The following is a 6,980-nucleotide window of genomic DNA, read 5'->3' as shown; positions in this document are numbered from 1 at the left end:
ACACGGTGGCAGCAAGTAATGGCACTGCAGCCGCGAGTGTAGGAGTTGGCTTGAGCGCCAGGTCTGCCGTTGTAGTAGGACATGCCCAGCTGTGAGCACGGCACACTGTTCCTGCTCAGTACACCGTAGCTTATGTACCTGGGATGGATTATTGGGTTCCTGAACGAATAAGGTAGGAACCCGTGAATTCATGGAAAGTGAAGCTCGGCCTGCTTGTGATGTGGGCAAGGATGTAGCACCTGAAGCTCCTTGTTGCTGCTGTAGCTGTTCTTCCCTTCAGCTTTAACTTTCTTTACAGAAATTTCAGTTCCAATCTCAGCCTTAACTGTGTAAGCTTGAGGCGACTAGGAAATCTTTCAAATCAAACTTCTAGTTCATGGCCGAATGCATGGAGAAAACAGAGAGAAACCCTCATGCGCCTATAAAATCAAACCCGTTTATTTCACTGTTAATGAAATTTTACCATTTCCAATGGTCAAAGCGGCAAAACACATGGACCCCACTGAGCGCAAGATAAACCTCCACCCCCCGTTTTACTCTGCTGCCACCAAAGGAGAATATAGCTTTCTGTATCAATGGCAAACCCAACAACTAGAGTAGCGGCTAATGTAAACCATGCATATGTCTTGTCCACTAAGGTCACAGATTTGGGGTAGTAAGCTAACGCACAGCCCTCTCATTCTCAAGCACAGGTCAGAACAGGCAATCGATCATCCAGAGCAGTTCCAGAAATATGAACCAGAGAGCAGAGATATGGGTTGAGGCACCGGAAATAAAGGTGAGAGAGCAAGACAAGAAACACTTACTTAAAACCCAATAGATAAGGTGAGCAGAGCCATAGTGGGATCCCATTTTACGTTGAAATCAAGGGTTCCCCAACCAGTGGTACAGCAAGACAGGTCATAACAAATATCAAGATGAAAGCATCAACAAAATTCCATCATAGGAATGAGCCATATTCAGATAAACAATGTAAGAGAAAAGTAATAAGTCATCACATGCTCGAACAATCGCCCAATGCCCAGAAAATCAGAGATAACCATAGAAAATAGAAGACAAAGAAAACAGAGTCATGAGGGGAAATGATAAAAAAAACTACATTGAACGTACCTGGAACTGCCCTCTCAGATTTCATTTTTTTCCTTGTTACCCTTCCCTCTGCTAAAGGAATCTCCTCTCTCCCAAAGCTCTCTGCTCCTACCCACAATGTTGTCACCCCCTCTCCAGAAACATGCTATCTGTTTTTCCTCTTCTCACAGCTAAACTCTACCCTCTTTTTCATTCCCATGCTCCCTTTCCTCTGCTACTTCCTCCTCCCCGAAATATCTCCAGGCCGCCCGTCCAAAAAGCAACCTCCTTCTCTGACACCGAAACGCTCCTCTACTAACACGTCCAAAAAAAAGCAACCTCACCACTAACGGCCTGCAGCCTTTGCATAACAGACCCGCTCCTCAGAATATTCCTTTGACAGGTGTCGCTCCCTGATTGCATCTCCCATCCACTACTCTGATTCCCAGCAGCCATCCACGAGTTGACAAGTGGCTCATTGAGAGGCCTCCACCTGGTAAGAAAAAATTGTTGGGGTATGACAAAACTCGAGCCCCATATGGGGGTCTACAAATATGCCCCTCTTCGATAGAGTTCACAAGTGTAAGTTTTCATATTTTGCACGTTTTGCACATAGTCACATTTTGCACATTTGCACATTTGCACATCCAAACATAACATGCATATATAAACATCCAAATATTCACAATAACATCCACACATAAACATCATAACAAGACATCCAGAATGTTTAAAAGATAACAACCATAAAGAACAGATCCAAAAGAAACAATCTTAGCCTCTGGGCACAAATTTAGCTTCGAGGTTCGTGATTTTGACCTCTTTTCCATCAATCATATTCCTGTACTCTCGAGCAAAAAGATCAACATGTATCTCTTGGCCAGATGTCTAGAAAAAAAAAACCACTAGTGATATGAACTCAAATTCATAACAAGAAAAATGATAAAATTATGGTGACAATGGTATACCATCATCGCTAGCCATTCACCATTGAACGAATAGGTCAAAATGATAAGTTTTTCACAATTAACCAGTATCAGTCCCACTTCTTTACAATGTTGTTCGCTCAGTGGATTTCCATGGCCTGGGATAAGATAGATGACACCTCGTCTGCCATATCCATCTTCAACACAAAAAAAAAAAAAAAAAAAAATCATGGGCAGACGAATGAGAAAAAAAAAAGCTTTTATGACAAATGGATATCTTAAATTACTTGGTTTAGCACTGTTCTAAAACATTTCTTCAACAATACGGTTTGATTTTTTACTTATGAGGGGAGAAAATGGAAAGGTATGATAGATTAAGTTAAGACATGTAGATGGTAAGTAAATATTTCCTATATTTTTTACATCGTGCTGCTGCCTGTAAACTTGTAAGTCAACCTATTAATTCACATTTTCTATTGTTCACCCAAAACCAAGTATGCCTCCCCTTGAATTTATTTATTCATTTACATGTAAATAAACTTCCTTGAATAAGTACCTGTTGTTAGAATTTAGGGATCAATCAATTCCGTTGCACCTAGAAAGAATGTTTCTATTGGGCAAATTGACCACTTGGCACACACCATCTCAGTAACTCATTTACTATTTCTATGTAAGGCAGCTCATTCTCCTTTGCAATGAAACTTTTAAGTTGCCCAATATATTCTTGATCTCTATTCAAGTATCTTTTCATTATACAGGCACCTAAAACATCCCGTGAAGGGACGTTCTCAAGCTAATGCTGTTGCACAACAAGCATTGATTGCTCATTGGCAAAGCATTTTGAAAAGCCTGAATTTTTACTTGAAGATAATGAAAGCAAACCATGTAAGTGTCACAGTCTGAAATATGATGTCAAAAACTGATTGTTTTTCTTCTTACAGCAGTACCTCATTTTGTTGGATATTGTGACTGTACAAGTTCCGCAATTCCTAGTCTGCAAGGTGTTCACTTAGATATTTTCATTCATCAATGTTCAGTTATTCAACAGGTAAGTGCACTCAAACATGGCTTTTTTCTTATGATCCCAATGCCTTTATTATGTAATATGTGTAAGTGGCATTTTTAAATTCATTTTTGCAGTCTCCTTTTGAGGCGTGAATGTTGCTCATTCAGCAATGGGGAGTTTGTTAAGACAGGATTGGCTGAGTTAGAAAATTTGTGCCATGAAGCAACCAAAGAGGTGAGATTAATTACTCCTCTTTAACCTTTACACGTTGTTGTCTTTAGAATGTGGCCTAATATCTGCCTTATATTCAGTATGCTGGCTCAGCTTGGGATGAACTGAGGCATATCAGACAAGCAGTTGGATTCCTGGTTTGACTCATTAATCTGGCCCCCATTCCTAATACTATCATTGTTTTCACATATTTTCCTTGCTTGCTTGACTATTTCCTTCTCCTATCTGTTTTTCTCTATTTTGCTGAATCAAGTTATACATCAAAAGCCTAAAAAAACTTTGAAAGAAATAACAAATGATCTTTGCCCGGTAAGTAACTTTACCCTTCAATTTCTTCCTCTCAACCCAAAACCACACCTCTCTCTCTCTCACTAAATTGTTAAATTTTGGGTTTTTCAGATACTTAGCATATAACAATTATACAGGATCAGTACCATGTACTGAGATGACAAATATGGTACACAGCGTCTCATCAGATGTAAGTCTTCATTAGTTTCGACATACACAAATCTTTGTTTCTTTCCATTCCATTTGTAGGGTGTTTGATAACTGTAAAGATGATTCAAAGCCATATTTCAACATTGTGTTTCATCACTTCATGTGGACACTCCTGATTTTCTTTTCAATTCTTTTTTTTTTGGGAAAGCCAACTTTTGAATGAAGTAGTTTTGGGCCCTTTACCGTACCCTACACTATCTCAATGGTTCCTTCTGAACTAAACACTGCCAACCTGATTTTTTGGTTTTCAAACAGTCCCTAACTACCCGTTTTTAATCCTCGTCATGCTAAGCAAACTCCTCCCCCCCCCCCCCCCCCTCTTTTATGGAGTTATATTTATTTCCAGTTGTTTCAGATCCATTTGTCAAAATTTTGTCTAAAACCTCTTCTCTAATGGCAGGTTATTTCAAGCATGAGAGTAATGATGACTGAAGATTCGAACAATGTTGTCAGCAATTCGTTCTTATTGGATGATGACTTAAGGTAATGATTTCCAATCCACTGCTTGATTTTATCGGCATTCGTGATCTCATTGCTCTGCGGCAATAAACCAACTTTTCACGTATTTTTTCTTTATTATTGCAGTATTCCATTCACTGTGGATGATATTTCCAAGACAATGCAACAAATAAAAGTTTTTGATATTGATCCTCCACCACTGATTCGTGAAAACTCAGGCTTCTCATTCTTATTACCAAGGGCTGAATGATTTCCAGTGGTTGTATTTTCCTTCCAATTCTCCTCTCTTCCCACAGCCCTTCTTCACGATCTACCTGCTGCAAAACCTGTGCCTACGTTTCATTTTCCATCTGCTTGATTCATATTTATATATGTTTCATTTTCCCAGGCTAGTATTTGCTTTCTCTGTCTAGGTTGATTCTTTTTCCCCCCTTTCCTGTTGCCATTTTGTTCTTTACAGTGTGGGGTATTTGATTAGTAGAAACTACAGTTCTAGTGCCAAAACACTGAGCAACAAATAGAAACATGCCCTGGCGTCCAGGAAGTTACTCCAGCAAAGGCTTTTTCATTTGTTTGTTGGGCTTCTCGGTATTGTATTTCTTCTTTTGGGTCGGTTTTTTAGTACTTAGACTGTAATTTATGATGGTAGCCACATTTTTTTGGCCATTTTTACTGTATATGGAATACGGTTTTGTGTTAGTGATGTAAGGTTCTATTATTCATTCCAAAATGAGAGGGTCATGACAAGTGTTTTCTGCTGTCGATGACGATATATACAAAGTTGTAAAAATGGTAGAACAGCCTATGGAACCTAAAATTCATGGCAAGGAGCTGAAACTGTTGAATGAAATCTGTGTGATATCTTAGTCTTCTATACTTTTTTTTTTTATAGTTTGAAACAACAAGTTATTATAAAGACAATTGGCTTTTGCTTAAACTTTTGCAATACGGCTTTATGTTGAAAACAACTCTCTCTCTCTCTCTCTCTCTCTCTCTCTCTCTTTCTCTCTCTCTCTCACTCTCAGAGCCATGTCCCATTAATCCGATTCTCCTTATAACTCAATTGCAAGGATTAATGGTTTGATAAATTGTTCTTTTTTGGTTCCTCCTTGCACTGATCACTTGCCCTTTTATTTAGCTGAAAAGTTTGGGTTTGAAGGGGCGTTTCAAAGCCCCATAGAGTTGAGACTGTTATCCATAGAAGGGGTAGGAGAGACTATGAATTTTTTCATCATCAAGCACCCAACCAAGGGTGGAACAAGCTTTTAGGACAAATGGATATGTGAAATTACCTGGTTTAGCATTGTTCTAAAGCATTTAGAGATAGAGAAATAGGGAATTTTGTGGAGAGTCTTGGAGGGTGTAGGCTTTGATCAAGAAGAAAGGGTTTGATCAAGGATGAAACAAGCATAATCAATTGAATTGAGGCCGACCAGCTAGGAAATAAGGCGGGTTTGAAGTGAAAGGCCATGGATGAGAATTTGGGTGTGGGAGGTAACTGACGTTTGAAAAATAACATCTTTTAGTATGAACTGGGTGGAACGTTTTGTAGCTTTGAAACAGTGTCGTTTCATAGAAGTTGAATGTGATGTTAAGGATATGCCTTTCTTTTAGTATGACCAGCTTTTATTAATTTAATATTAAAAGTTATAAAAAAAAATTACATTGTTAGTGTCATAAGAAAATATGCAAAATGTTATCAAACTTTTTTTTTTCAATCATATCTTGCACTATTAGTGTCATAAAACACCCACACAAACATCCAAACATTTTGCACATTTTATAATGACACTAAAAATGTAATTTTTAGTGTGAGTGTAATTTTTCATATTTTGCACGTTTTGCACATAGTCACATTATGCACATTTTGCACATTTGCACATCCAAACATAACATGCATATATAAACATTCAAATATTCACAATAACATCCACACATAAACATCCTAACAAGACATCCAAAATATCTCAAACATCCAAAATGTCTAAAAAATTACAACCATAAAGAACAGATCCAAAAGAAACAATCTCAGCCTCTGGGCACAAATTTAGCGTCGAGCTCCGTGATTTTGACCTATTTTCCATCAATCACATTCCTGTACTCTCAACCAAAAAGATCAACATGTATCTTTTGGCCAGATGTGTGAAAAAAAAATCACTAGTGATATGAACGCAAATTCATAACAAGAAAAATGATAAAATTATGGTGACAATTGTATACCGTCATCGCAAGCCATCCACAATTAAACGAATAGGTCACCGGGATAAGCTCATTGTAATTAAACAACATCAATCCATTACCTCTGCTGTGATGCTCGCTCAGTAGATTTCCATGGTCTGGGATCATTGAGATGACATCTTATCTGTCACATCCATCAAACGCAACAAAAAAAAAATCATGGGAAGATGAATGAGAAAAAAAAAACAATGGTAGTAGCAAAGAAAACAACAAAAGCTTAAGTAATATAACCCACTCTAAGAGATGCATTGTTATAATTCCTTATCCTGCTGTAGTGGGTTTTCTTTAACTCCCAAAGAAACACAAACTTCCTCCACGGAAACCCAACCACACTATTCACACTTCACCTTCACCTTCAATGTAACAAACAAATAGTTAAAATACAGAACAACATTAGTGTTAAATCAAAATAATACTCAAAATTTTTACCTAGAAGAAAATAGTTGATGGTTGTATCATCACTACTAGCCTGAGGTTGAAGAAGGGCAATAGTCCTCATCTCGGCTGATACAACCAATATAACATTTGGCATATTTATTTTCTTTGTTTTACAT

At 37.9% G+C, this 6,980-nt stretch overlaps 1 long non-coding RNA gene across 1 annotated transcript; it reads left to right on the top strand.

Annotated features, from left to right (window-relative positions):
- Nucleotides 1–2,979: 2,979 nt before the first annotated feature.
- LOC109121489 (uncharacterized) lies at nucleotides 2,980–5,783 on the top strand. The gene is made up of 4 exons (XR_009466491.1): nucleotides 2,980–3,042; nucleotides 3,135–3,234; nucleotides 3,312–3,368; nucleotides 5,741–5,783. It is a non-coding gene; the product is annotated as an uncharacterized LOC109121489 (long non-coding RNA).
- The last annotated feature ends 1,197 nt before the right edge of the window (nucleotides 5,784–6,980 follow it).

The sequence above is a fragment of the Vitis vinifera genome, chromosome 8 (assembly GCF_030704535.1).
Source record: "Vitis vinifera cultivar Pinot Noir 40024 chromosome 8, ASM3070453v1".
NCBI lineage: Eukaryota > Viridiplantae > Streptophyta > Magnoliopsida > Vitales > Vitaceae > Vitis > Vitis vinifera.
This window is presented reverse-complemented; position numbering and strand designations above follow the sequence as displayed.